This window comes from Bos indicus, chromosome 13 (assembly GCF_029378745.1).
Source record: "Bos indicus isolate NIAB-ARS_2022 breed Sahiwal x Tharparkar chromosome 13, NIAB-ARS_B.indTharparkar_mat_pri_1.0, whole genome shotgun sequence".
Lineage (NCBI taxonomy): Eukaryota > Metazoa > Chordata > Mammalia > Artiodactyla > Bovidae > Bos > Bos indicus.
In genome coordinates, this window is record NC_091772.1 from 53,772,404 (window position 1) to 53,786,833 (window position 14,430).

The 14,430-nt window shown below is 51.7% G+C and overlaps 1 protein-coding gene across 4 annotated transcripts in view; it reads right to left on the reverse strand.

The window, feature by feature from the left end:
• MYT1 (myelin transcription factor 1) overlaps positions 1-13,166 on the reverse strand; it is a 61,368-nt gene extending 48,202 nt beyond the window's left edge. For 3 of the 4 annotated variants that reach the window (XM_019972805.2, XM_070801228.1, XM_070801226.1), the window contains exon 1: positions 12,722-13,166. The gene's annotated coding sequence lies outside the window, so the exon portion shown is untranslated. Of the gene's footprint in view, positions 1-12,179; positions 12,685-12,721 lie in introns of those variants that run through there. The other variant, XM_070801227.1, reaches the window with a different exon arrangement.
• Between the last annotated feature and the right edge of the window lie 1,264 nt (positions 13,167-14,430).

Genomic DNA, 14,430 nt, shown 5'->3' on the forward strand with positions numbered 1-14,430 from the left:
CTGTGAAAGTGCTGTACTCAATATGTCAGCAAATTTGAAAACTCAGCAGTGGCCACAGGACTGGAAAAGGTCAGTTCTCATTCTAATCCCAAAGAAGGGCAATGCCAAAGAATGTTCAAACTAGTGTACAATTGCACTCATTTCACACGCTAGCAAGGTAATGCTCAAAATACTTCAAGCTAGGTTTCAACAGTATGTGATCCAAGAACTTCCACATGTACAAGCTGGGTTTAGAAAAGGCAGAGAAACCAGAGATCAAATTGCTAACATTCATTGGATCATAAAGAAAGCAAGGGGATTCCAGAAAAACATCTACTTCTGCTTCATTGACTATGTTAACTGTGGAAAATTCTTAAAGAGGTGGGAATATCAGACCACCTTACTTGTCTCCTGAGAAACCTATATGTGGGTCAAGAAGCAACAGAGTTGGGCATGGAACAACTGACTGGTTCAAAATTGAGAAAGGAGTACCACAAGGCTGCATATTGTCACCCTGCTTATTTAACTTCTGTGCAGAGTACATCATGCAAAATGCTGGGCTGGATGAATCACAAACTAGAATCAAGATTGCCAGGAGAAATATCAACAATCTCAGATATACAGATGATATAACTTTAATGGCAGAAAGTGAAGAGGAAATATAGAGCCTCTTGATAAGGGTGAAAGAGGAGAGTGAAAAAGCTGGCTTAAAATTCAACATTCAAAAAACTAAGATCATGACATCCAGTCCCATCACTTCCTGGCAAATAGAAGGGGAAAAAAGTGGAAGCAGTGACAGATCTTGGGCTCTGAAATCACTGTGGATGGTGACTGCAGCCACAAAATTAAAAGACATTTGTTCCTTGGACAGAAAGCTGTAACAAACTTAGACAGCATATTAAAAAGCAGAGACATCGCCTTGCCAACAAAGCTCCGCATAGTCAAAGCTATGGTTTCTCCAGTAGTCATGTACAAATGTGAGAGTTGGACCATAAAGAAGGTTGAGTACTGAAGAATTTATACTTTTGATTGTGGTGCTGGAGAAGACTCTTGAGAGTCCCTTGGATGGCTAGGAGACCAAACCAGTCAATCCTAAAGGAAATCAGACCTGAATATTCATTGGAAGGATTGATGCTGAAGCTGAAGCTCTATACTTTGGCCACCTGCTGGGAAGAGCCAATTCATTGGGAAAGACCCTGATGCTGGGAAAGATTGAGGGCAGGAGGAGAAGGGGACAACAGAGGATTAAATGGTTAGATAGCATCACCAACCCAATGGACATGAATTTGAGAAAACTCTTGGAGATAGTGGAGGACACAGGAGACTGGTGTGCTACAGTCTATGGGGTCACAAAGAGTCGGACATGACTTGGCGACCGAACAACAATAAGAAATTTAAAGTACAGAAAGAACTCATACTACTCCAGAATAAAACAAATTAACCTAATTTTAAAGTGGGCAAAGGGGAATTCTCTGGAAGGCCAATGGTTAGGACTTGGCACTTTCTGGGGAACTAAGATCCCTCAAGCCATTGGGTGTGGCCGAAAAACAAAGTGAGCAAAGGATTTGAACAGTCACTCATCCAAAGACAACATATAAATGGTCAATAAAAGCTGCTCATCATCTGGTCATCAGGGAAACGTAAGTCAAAACCACAACATGATCTTACTGCACACCCACTAAAATGGCTATGATGGAAAAAAAAAACCAGACAATAAGTATTGGGCAGGATATGGAGACACGGGAGCCCATGTACCCTGCTGGCAGGAGGACAGAGTGGCACTGCTAATTTGGAAAGCAGTCTGGTGGTCCGTCAATGTATTAAACATAGACTTACCACAGAATCCAGCAATTCTACTCCCAGATACAGATCCAAGAGAAATGAAAATACATGTCCACACAAAGCCCTGTACACAACTCTTCATCACAGGTTTATTTACGCTAGCCAAAAAAAAGGAAGCAACCCAAATGTCCATTGATTGCTGAATGGACAATGTAAAATATGACCAAATGGTATTTAGCAATAAAAAGCGGGTGAAACTCAACACCATCAGGCTCAGTGGAAGAAATCAGAGAAAACGATCACATATTGTACCGTTCCTCAGTTACAGAATGTCCCGAAATGGCAAACCCATAGAAACAGAAATTAGATTAGTGGTGCGGAGTCTCGGGGGAGGGGCAGTGAGCCTCGCTCCCCACCTCCCACCCACTGCCCGCCCCCGGAGACTCTCGTAAGGGAAGAAGGTCTGGTGGGTTGCCTTTAGTTCTCCCAGCCTGGCTTCTGTGAGCCTGTGATCTGGGGCCCACCAGGAGAGCCAGTTGCAGCCTAGATAGGGCTGCATCCAGGGGTATAGCCAGAGGATGTGGAATGGGCCATTGGGGGCAGGGAGAGGCATCTCAGACCCCACCCCACCCCACAACCACTTCTGCACAGCAGCTGCACCAGGACCCAGAGCACCACACGCATTCCCCCTCCACCACATCAGGACCTCCTCCCACGACGAGCCAACCAGGCAGACAGGCCCTGTGTCCCACCTGTGTGTCTGGCCTGGAGAGGCCAGCCTCCTCAGCTCTCACCAGGTCTCAGGCACCCTTGGAAGCTCATCACCCCGCCCTAAAGCCGTGCAGTGACCACACCCACGGAAAGTCTGGGCCCTGAAATCCGGTACAGTTGTCCCCATGTCTGCAGGGTCTGCATCTGTAGAGTCAACCAACATGGATGGAAAACACTCCCTCCAAAATTCCAAAGAGTTCCAGAAAGAATACTTGGTTTGCGACAATTTGCACAGCATTTACATTGTGCTGTGCTGTGCTGTGCTGTGCTTAGTCGCTCAGTCATGTCCGACTCTTTTTGACCCCATGGACTGTAGCCCGCCAGGCTCCTCTGTCTATGGGAATTCTCCAGGCAAGAATACTGGAGTGGATTTCCATGCCCTCTTCCAGGGCATCTTCCCAACCCAGGGATCAAATCCAGGTCTCCCGCATCGCAGACAGGTTCTTTACCACCTGAACTACTAGGGAAGCCCACGTTTACATTGTAGTAGGTGTTATTAGTAACCTAGAGATAAATGGTCTGAAATCTAAGGACAATGTATGTAGGTTACAGGAAATACTCCAGCATTCCATACAAGGGACTGGAGCATCCATGGACTTTGGAATCCTGGATAGGTGGTCCTGGACCCAATCCCCCGTAGAGTCCCAAGGACAACTAAATAAACACAGCTCCCACTCAAAAGGAAAAATTCTCTCCTACTTTCATCTCAACCCAACAGAGTAAAAACCCTTCCCAGACTGTCTCAAAAGCATGCTTCCCACTGGACACTAAGAAAATTAGCAAGGGACAGGAAAATTATCTACAAGAAAAGCAAAGCTTTATGAGAAATAACCTGGTGTGTGTGATTGCCCTAGCAATGAAAATAAATGAATAAAGATGATTCTCAGCATCACGCAGGCAGCTGGCAGCAGCAGAAGATTCTGGTCCTGAGGCTGTGAGTCCTGCTGGGTCTGTCCTGCCCCACATCCCATAAACCTACGGTCCCAGACAAATGGGGTCCCTGAAGGCCCGGCCTGGAGTGGAGTGTAGGGTGTCCTTCAAGAGCGAGTGTCGGAGCCTACAGACGGGGCAAGTGCATATGGAAGGGTAAGGAGCGGCCCAGCACAGAAACTAGGCTGATTAAATAAGAAGCATATTAAGGAGCCTGATTTCTCACAGCGGTGAAGAAGGAGTTACACATGTGGAGAGGGAGAAATCTAGAATGTATCCTGGGGGGAACTGGAGTCAGAGCTGTCAGGATGAACCTGTGCTTTTCAAGAAAATCTAGGTGTGTGTGCATGTCACACACACGTGCATTGAAAGTCTGGGAGCGCGTCCACACTAGGTCCAGGGGTGGCTCCAGGCTCAGGTCTGGGAGAGCTCAGAGCATCACATGCACATCAGACACGGTTGCCAGCACTGAACAATCTTAGCATCAAAGTAATGATTATAATCCACTGGATAAAATAAATCGTCAGTCCATTCAGACATCAATAAAAATGAATAAATTGGTGGTTTGAGGAAGAATTCGGCATTTCCCCCTAAAATAACTGGGTTGGCCAAAGAGTTTGCTTGGGTTTTCCGTAAGGTATTAGGGTTAGTGGAAAAACTCAAATGAACTTTTGGCCAACCCAATATTTATTCATCGCAAAGGGGAAAGTGTTGTTGCAGCTAGAGACACTGGGATGGCAACACCCAAACCAAGGAAAGAGCTACAGTGGGTGTCGCCAAGACAAGTCTTGTCTGACCAAGACCAACACACCACGTGGTCCTGAGCCCACTGTTGAGACGCTGTCGAGGACCAGACGACCCAAGTGATGGATGGTTCTAGAGAAGAAGTTCTCTAGAACTTCTTCGTTGGAAACCCCTCTGGGTGAAAAGCACAGATTGGTAGATATACCTCCAGCGGGTCAGAAAAAAACTGTTTCGTATCTGAAAAGTTTCTGTGAATTCGAGATTGTTTCAAAAAACATTTGGGACTTCCCTGGTGGTCCAGCAGCTAAGACTCCGAGCTCCCAAGGCAAGGGACTCAGGTTCGATCCCTGGTGAGGGAACTAGACCCCACGTGCCACAACTGAAGATCCCATTTGCTGCAATTAAGACTCGGCACAGGTAAATAAATAAATATTTTTTAAAATAGCATGGCTGGGGGTGAGATTTCAGTAACAGACAGTCAGTGGAGGCATCTGTGATGAGAGCTTGAAGCTGAGCCCCAGGGTCTCCTCAGGGCCCTCCTGCTTCCCAGGTCCCAGGACTGTTCCTAGAAGACAGCAAGGCTGAAAAGTCCTGGGTCAGGGCTGGCTTCCCAGCACCTGCTGGAGAGCCGGGGACAGCCAGGGCAGGGTAGGCCCTCGGGGGAATCTGACAAGCCTGGAAATCCAAAGGGGAGTGGCACTCTTGCCCTGGACACTGCGGGTCCTGGGCGGGAACAGGCGGGTGGGGTGCTTGGCGCCCCCAGAAACGCTGACCTGGGTGGCCCCTCCCCCTCCCCACCCTCTCCCCCTCTCTGCTCCAGGCCTGTCTGTGACCTGGTTTCCAGGGTCTGGAGGCAGCACTGGAGTACCACCCATCAGATCAGCTTTTGGCAGGAAATGCAAACAGGACTGATGGGGAAATGAGGGCAAGTTTTGCTTTTTCTTTCTTCTTTTTTCTTTTTTTTGCTGGAATTCAGAGAGAAGTAAAATGAAGACTTGCTGAGTGGAGCAAAGACAGACCTGCTTTTGCTGAGTTTAGGTGAAAATGAGAGGAGAGAAGTGGGGGCAGGGGAGTCGGCAGTTCCATCGCTCTGCACGTTTCTCATTATTTTGCTTCTAAATCAGCCTCGCTGGTGCTTTCTCTATTCAATAAAAGCCAAACGCAAGCCACGTCCCCTAATCTCTCCAACAGCAGCTCACTGCTGAGAAAATAATATAGATGTAACTTCCAGCATCGTACACTTTCTTTTCCATTTATATGCAAATAGTGACCTTTCACCCAGGCTGTCTCAAAGAAGTGTTTCCTTAAAAATGCAAATAGCATGTTGCAGGCTGACTGTGGCTGAGTCTTTCTTATATGATTATTATTATTTCTTTTAAACTTACCCACGCTGTAAAAACAACAGCTAAACAGCCGGGCAGTAATGATGACTTTTCAAACCCCATCACAGGACTGGCTCTCCAGGCGGCCTGTCAGGGAGCCTGCCAGCAGGGGAGGGCCTCCAGATGATAAGGGGTGGGGACCCTCGCAGCCGCAGGGCGGGCTGAGTGTCCTGGGAGAGGCACAATGGTGGGAGCCAGGACTCGGGCGCCCAGGCAGGTGCAAGGGAGTGGGAGCGTGGGCGGCAGGCTGTGTGCTCCAGGCAGGCGCACAGGATTTCTCAGAAAGCCTCCCCACACAGACGGAGTTCAACACCAGGGGTCAGGACGAGTGATCCCGACCTCAACCTCCATCTGGGCACACACGCCTCACCCGGACGAGGAGTCAGGGGCAGGCAGCTCATGGGAAGCTCTCTGCCCTCCCTCAACCCCTGAGGCCAAGAGGAATGACCAGGACAGGGGGCTAGAGAAGCCCAGGAAATAGGCACAGCACTGCTACTCGGTGCATGGGGGCGCTGGGGGCCTCTCCCCACTCCCCTGACCCACTGATCGACCAAGTCAGGACGCAGGTGGGGAGGAGCCAGGGAAGGTGTCAGTCATGGCCTGTGCCCACCCACAGCTCCCATGGTCCCTGAATTTTCCCTGCAGGAGTCAGAACTGTCCGGCCCAGGAGAGGGAAAATGGCCACTTCCTGGAAACCACACACTTTACTTAGGCTCTTGCAGTTAACTCGACTAGAACGGGCTCTCATTGTACAAACAGAATAAAACCAAGCTGCTCCAGGGTCCCTTGAGGCCTGTCTCTGCCCTGGCTCATGTCCAGTTCAGAAAGAGAGGGGACCAGGAAGGAGGGTAGGAGGTCCAGGCAGCTCCAGGGCCTCGCAGCCAGAGAGAGGGATTTCTGACAGTAGTTCACTCTCCTTCTCCTACCCCCATCCCTCTAACTCCAGACATGGACTCACTCCTGTCTGGGGGAGGACAGCGAGCTCGGGGGGCTGACGTCATAGCCCCAGACCCAGGGCTCCGAGTGGCCCCCGTACAGTGGCTGGATTTCGGGGTAGGCATGGCCAGCAGAGATGCCCACCTATCAGCCTCCTGCACTGCTCAGGGACAGCCCCCTCTCTCCTGCCTTTAAGTGAGAAATATCAGGGGGCTGCACGCACTAGCTTCCCAGTTTGAATGGGCACTCACAGTACACAGGACGTCAACAAGGCAGAATGTGGAAAGAATGTAAACCACACTGACCAGAGGCAGCTGCCTCCAAAAGGCTCTGGGCAGTAAGGGGTCGATCACCAGGAGGGGGTGTGGTGGGGTGGGAAGAGCCCCTCCAGGCCCTGTGCCCTCAACCCGCACCCTCGCGCTGACACACATGCTCAGGAGCTGTCGGAATGCCCTCTGGGACGGCATCAGGGCAGGAGTGGGACTCTGACTGTCACAGCAGAGCCCATTCCGGGTCCCCCAGACACCAGAGGTGCAGGCTGAGCATGAGAGCGCAGGCCTCCCACACCAGGCAGCAGGTTCTGAACCCAGAGACGCAACGTGTAACTTGCAGCTGGCTCAGTGAAGCCAGGACCCAGAAGTCTTCACTCGTGTCATCATACACCACTTTGGAGCCTTTGAGGGGGCTACAAAGTTTGCCAGCTGCAATTCAAGGTCAAATCCAACCCGCTTTTTCCTCTCCCTTTGGGCTGATGTACTGACTTCAGGTCTCCGCGGGTTTCTCTGCCGGCTTCAGTGGCATTTCCGGAAGCATCAGAGCCTCAGGATGACGGAAGGCGGGTGAGCTCACAGCTCCTCACGACGCTCACACATCATGAAAAGTGCTGCTTTATGTGTGTTGGGGGAGGGGACCTCACAGCTAACCTGCTCTGGTGCAAAATGAGACCTCGGGAAGCTAGGGTTGGGGGCTGGGCTTCGTGAAATAAAAGGAGATACACAAAAATCTAAGTTATTTAGCCAGAACACAACCAGATCACTAAAAGGTAATAACAGAAACACCCCCTCCAGGGTGAGGGAGGTGGGAGGGGGGTTCAGAATGCGGGGACACGTGTATACCCGTGGCTGATTCACGTTGATGTATGGCAAAAACCACCACAATATTGTAATTATCCTCCAATTAGAAATAATTAATTAATTAAAAATAATAAAAAGAAGGGTAAATAATAATAAAGAAAGAAACACCCCTCAGCCTGGACAGCGGAGTCTAACTTTCCACCCTGGCTGATAGCATATCCACTCAGATTCTGGAGGGAAAACTCAGAAGCGGACCCTTAGGTAGCTCTTCTTCCCACCTGGATTCAGAAGCTTCTCTGGCTGTGTCCAGTCCAGCACCGACAGCCCAGGGCCTGAATTTACAAGGGCATCCAGGCCAGTACCCGTGTGTGGACCAGAACCAAGTGTGGGGGCACTGGACGCTGGGCACCCTGAACCTGGTGGCCTGCAGGCCCCCCTCCAAGGCAGGTGGGAACACCAGCAAGGCTGATGCAACGCGATAGCAGAGGTGTTTCAACAACGAAACACTTAGGGCATGACTGGCTCCTGGGAGGGACACCAAGGGACCCGTATGGCATCTGTTTGGGGCTGAAAGAGGAGTGGAGGTGGAAGGAGACAGGAGATGGGCCAGGAGTCTCAGCGTGGCCTGGATGGGGGATGGAGAATCAGGTTGGAAGACAGACTATGGACATCTCCCAGGCAATTGGGAAGCACCAAGAAGGGCAGTGAGGGCCAGTGTGGTCCGGATGGCCTCCTGGGAGGTCTAGGGTCCTGGGAAATCAGGCCATGCAGGTCTGGAATTCGTATGAGACACTGCACAATTACACGTGAAAATCACTGGTTAACAAATCAATTTACTGCTCAGCAGAGTCCAGTGAGCAAGCAGGCCGTTCTGAACCATTGGGTCTGGGACCCCTAGGACAGTCACTGTCCCCGAGCACCTCAGTTATGTCACAGGTCAGCTCTGAGTCTGTGAGATGCCTCATGGTAGCCCCTTCACTCAGAAAGCACTGGGCACCTTACGGGGAGGACAGTGGCTGAGCCACTTTATACCCTGTAGTCAAGTGAAGACTGAAGAGACTCAGCCTGATGTGCAGGAAGCTGGGTCCCGCCTGGGCCTGCACCTCAGGGTGTCTGACCGGCTCAGGAAAAGCGGGCACAGGAGTGAGGAATAACGGAGCAGTGAGCTCCTGCCCCCTTGGACAGAAGCTGGAGGGGCAGGAGGGCCCTAGGTCTGGAGTCTGAGCTGAGAGAGATGGGGGTGCTAAGTGCAGGCTGAGGGGAGGGCAGCCCATCCAGCTTGGAGCCCCGGGGAGCTCTCTCTCAAGCTGCTGCTTTAGTGTGGAGTTTTTAGGCCACGAAACAGGAGAAAAGGAGAGGCCCCAGGTGGCTTCCACTGGAGCCCTCAAACCCACGTCAACCGGGATCAAGGTGTGAAGCCAGGCGTGAGGGCTTGTCTGGCGGCAACTCGGCCAGATGGCACGTACGGATGGACACACGCCGCGCCCTGCCCACCACTCTGAACCCCGCAGTGCCTAAGGCCTGTCCCCGGCACACCCCACATGCACGCGGCCCTGCTCCCAGTCTGCCATCCCGAGAAATCCCTCACATCAGGCATGTCCGCACAGACCCACGCGGCCCCTCCAGGTGCCTGAGCAGCGGAAGGGGTCCTGGGGTCTCAGAGCGCCAGCACTCGGGCAAGGGCTCTGGCCCTCCATCCGGGAGTAATCCTGATGGAGGCAGGTTACACCTCCTTAGACTTACTTTCAGTGCATCTGGTTAAACTAACACTGCGTTTACAAACCATAAATAAAAATGAAAGAGGAAGGGAGGATGGACACCTAGACGCAGGCTCTGACAAGAGGGAGGCCGACCAAGAGAACGGTGCTCCCTGCTGGCGAGCAGTCTCCACTCTGCTCTCTCTGGAGCCAGCCCAGAACTCGTCTGAGAGCAAAGCTTTTATAAGTCAGGTGGAAAACGCCTCCCGGTTTGTTTTGAGGGTTTTTTAAGCAACATTTGGGGAAAATTCAGCCATCTGTGAAGAACAGGATGTACACTGAGGATCCCAAATCTGGCCAGCACCCAGGAAGGGCCCAAGAGGGCGGCGGGGTCTCCAGGGAGCAGGGCGGGCATGGGGGCAGCTCAGGGCACTGCTCCCACTCCCGAGAAACAGCGTTTTCCACCCAGGCTGACCAATCTCCTGATGACACCCGCTCCCAAAGACTGTCCCTGTAAAATTCCTGTTAAACTACCTCTGTAGACAACTAGCTTCTGGTTTATTCATGAGTGAGCGTACATGGAAGGAGGAGATAGGAGGGTTGGGAGCTGGTGGGGGGAGGGCCCCTGGCCAGGCCCCCTCTCAGCTCCCGGGCCCAGCTTTCCACAGGGTAACAGCCAGCAAGAAGCGTGTCTAGACGGGTCTTCCAAGCCCAGGATGGCGTTTCTCTCTCTAGTACCCAAGGCTCACTGGTTGCCCAATCCCCTTCTCCGAAGAAGTGGGGGGTCAGGTGACAAGGCAGCCCCCGCCCTCCCAGCCGCCGCCCTGGGCCCTACCTCTCTGTCCACTCCAGGCCTAGTGCTGACCTGGGTGTTCTGGTCGCTTTGGGCCCTCCTCCCTAGCTCAGGCCATTGGAGGAGGGGGAGGGTGTGAGCAGACCCTCCCTCACTCTCTCTTCACCAGAGTTGAAGTGCCTCAGCCCCCACCAGTCATCAGGGCAGCAGCCGGAGGCCTAGGGGCACTTTTCACACGCTCTCAGTCTGCAGGTCCCTCATCCTGCCCTCTCTGCCCAGTGCTTGGCCATGCTAATCAGCATTCCAAACCATGCAGCCATCGCCCAGGCCAGGCACCACCAGCAGGGGGGTGGGCTGCACACACACACACCCCAGGCCCCCCAAGCCAGTTACCAGAGTTGTCTCAGACCCCCTGTGCCCCAACTCCATCACACAGAGTCACCTGGGTCCTTGTGGGCACATTCAGTGACTCCAGGCCAGAAGAGGACAGTGGGGTCCGGAGAGGAAGACCCCTGACTCTAGGCAGCATCAGAGAGAACGTCCACCCCAGCCAAGGCCAGGGGACAGGCCAAGCTTCATGCAGAAAGGGTGGCTGTAGGTCAGCTCCCTGGTGGGGTCTGAGTGCCCAGAGCATGCTCCTGTGCCAGCATTCTCTCTGCTGGCCCCTCCCTGACGCCTATGGGCACAGACAGAACTTTCCAGGACAATCTTCTGTGACCCCAGGGACAGAGCTTCTTCACAACCCCAAAGACTCTGCCCATTGTGTGGGGGCATCTCAGATCAGGTCCTCCTCCCTCAGGCATCAGAAGCATTTAGGGTGACAGGTGACCGCTACTCCTGCCAGAACCTTCCAAGAGAGCCTGGAGCATTGGCTCCCAGTATTTGGAGCTGCCTCCAGACCTGTGGGAAATGCCTGAGGTCACAAGGACCACTACATCCCCCCCTGACCTGCCTACTTAGGTAGCCCCTCTGCCCTGGGTGAGTTCCCATGCCCGTGTCTGGGGCCATCATTCAAAAGGGCCAGAACCCAAGGAGTTGCAGAATAAAAGGCCTCCATGGCCAGCTCTGAGGCTCCGCTCAGCCCCTGGATCAGCAGACACCCTTGTGAATGCCCAGGAGGTTGGGGCCCCCATCTCCAGCTCTGCAGGACAGAGGGGTCATGAAGCTACTTCCTTCTCTTTGCAAACAAACTGCCCTGTAAACCCTAAGCAAGCCTTCTCTGCACAGCCAACAACTCCGGTCCAGCCCTCCCCACCAGCACCACAAAACTCCAGTTGCTGCTCCCCCGTTCTTTTGTTTACCATTAATCAGCAGGGCCATATGGAAAGATGTGAGAGTCACAGCCACAGGGCCAGGGCGGGGATATTTGGTGGTGAGGAACCTGGGCCTCTCCCCAGCACCTGCCCGGCCTCCCTGGGCCAGGAGGCCAAGTCCAGGCACATCCACTCACCCGAGACTGAGGTTTGCCTTCTCCAGGTTCGCCCCAGAGCTCTCCTGCCTTTTGTTCACTCAGCCACTAGCCTCAGTCCTCAGGTCTCTCTGATTTTTTTCTTTTAACCACTGGGGCAAAATTTCTCAACTCCATCTCCCAAAAGGATAACAATCACGGCCGTTATCGCCATTAAAGTGACACAGTCTGATGGCTCAGGACCGAGCCCATACCCTGCTACCAGACCCTCCTCTCAGAGGTTTTGTCTCAGAAATTAAAGCCCAACTTTACCAGCCAATGATGTCCCTGGACGCAAAGGTAATGCCGAGAGCAGAGAAGCCCTCTGTGACTTAGAAGGAGCAACTCTCGCGACAAGGGCACACACACCATAACCCAAGAGCTGCTGGCGGCTTGTTTATCTTCCTGATTCACAAAGAGGAAAGTGAACCCAGCGGACAAAGTCCACGGCCCAGAACACATCACCTTAGAGGCAAAGACATCATATCTTTCAAGGCTCACACAGACTTCTTGGCTAAGCCTGATTTGTAGTTTTAAATACAAAAATCCAGTTACTAACGCCATAAACACACACACTCGTGACCCCAATCACATAGCGAGAAAAGGAGCGTAAGGGAACAGTGTGTCTATCCCACAGACACGCACCCTTAAGTTTAGAAATACGTGACACGCGAAGACAGGGCGCTCACATGACCATCTCTACTCCGTCTTGGGTGGGGGCACAAACGCGGTCCGGACGGCGTCCCTGCTGCAGAGCGGTCTTTTGCCTAAGGAGCCAGCGTTCTCCCAGGGAACCCAGCTGCTAGGTCCCCTGGCTGCAGATACAACTGTGTTCCTCTTCCAGAAAAGCACATAAAGTTTTCGTCTCAACACCAGGTCCCCCAATGTCTTTTCTGTCAGACGCACAATGTGTTCACTAAATTCTCGGAGAAGCCAAGCGCGTGAGCACGCCAAGGAGGGACAGAGAACACGGAGGAAAACAGCCGCCGGCAGACCCAGGAGGAGGAGAAAGCCTCGGTCCAACAGAGCGGCTTTAAAAAGCCATCATCAGACCTGTTCTTCCAGCAAAGAAAGCCTTCATCTTAGAAATTAACTCTGCGCGCGCCCTCTCCCCATCTCCACCCGAGGGGAAAAGCCAAGCACTGGGCATCTGCCTTTGTCAGCAAAAGAACATAACATTGACTTACCTTTCCCCACAGCTATTGTCTGTCCTCTTTCAAAATGACATCACGGAAAGCAATCATGAAATTTACATGGGGGGTGCGGATGGACGGGAGGAGAGGCGAGGCGGCTGCCTCGCTTCCAGCGGTCACATGTGGGGAAGCCTGTGTGCGGGTTTCAATTAAATATCTTCTCCCTTTAGTGTGCGAACTCCTAAGCCAGCTGAAGGCGACGTCTCATTTACTTAATGACCGCTCTCATTAGCAGCGGTGGCACGGGCTGGCGGAGAGACTCCTTTGTAAATACGCTACCCATGAACCCTTGGGGCTCCAATATATCTGTTTACTCTCCGAGGTGAAATAAATTTACAGTATAGCATCAGAAAGATGGATCTGCTGACGGGGAGCGAGAGGTGCCCAGGCCCTCAGAGCCCCTGTCTCCTGCTCCAAGCCTCAGCCAGCAGAAGGTGCCCGCGTTTGCCCACACTGATTCATAATTAATATGCAGCACGATTTGGAGTTTTTTATGCAAAACACACAAAAGGGCAGTACGCGTCACAACCACCAGGCTCACCCCCCTCTGCTTTCTCCACCAGTGGTTCAGTCCAATAATTCCTAATAGCAGCAACCGGAATGACAGATGCCCTGGGTTAGCACGGCTGCAGCGAAAGTACTTTACAATATTTATTGGTGGTTAGGAATATGACCTACCATCATAAAGAGCGGACTGCAGAATTTATTACTCAGATGAGCCAGGAGGGGTGCACAGTGGCTCATCTGCATATCTAAGTATCAGTGACTTAAATGGATATATATATATTGTTTAAGTGCGTAAGGTTCTTATGGCCACAGACCAAAAAAGAGTCATATACACAAAGAGCAGGTGAGGAAAAGAGACTTTGCCTTTATCACACGTTTCCTTTTTGTTTCCAGTCTGAAAATCATAAAACGCTCTCACAGAATGCCTGAGCACTCTGGAAAACACATGTATCCTATACCTTGAAGCCTCTGAGTTTTTCCCAGCCAGAAGGAAGCACACCACTCAAGTTCCATCTTTTTGAGTTTTTTTTCAAACTGCCTGCAAGGAGCTAGCCAATGAAAATCAGGAGAGAAAAAATTGATAACACACACAATGGAAGTGCCCACACACTCTTTAAGTAATCCAACTGTCTACTTTCTTAGGTGTTAGGCTTGATTTTTTTCCCCACACTTAGGGATAAATGTAGGAATTTCCTCAGTGAGAGTACCCAGGAGCTGGGAATTCTTGCTTATTATCTGAAGTCCCTCTTCTTACAGACAAAGCTAGCAAACAATTGTTCATTATCATAATCCAATTGTCAGAAACTGCACTGTGAAACACGACACATGCCGAACTCCAGACACTTGCACAGAATGGGCTGTCACAGGCCAGTGAGACAACCAGAGAGACCCGTGGCCCAGAAACTCAGTGCAGAGATTGCGACAGACAGCAAGTATCGGGTTTTGGTATGTTATGCGGGAACACAATGTGTGTGTCCCACGTCAATCAGCACTGAAGGGCTCCGGCCACCAAAAACACGAGTGAGACAGAACCAAAACATTTAGCTTTCTCTAAGAGAACGTTTTTGAAGGGCAGCGAAAAACCCTTCCGCAAGCAGTTACTTTCAACTTGCAGAGCTGCTCCCACATTGCATGTAAACCAAGGAGATTCATGCTGAAAATAAGTATGTTCAGTTCTTACACACACATTATTCTCA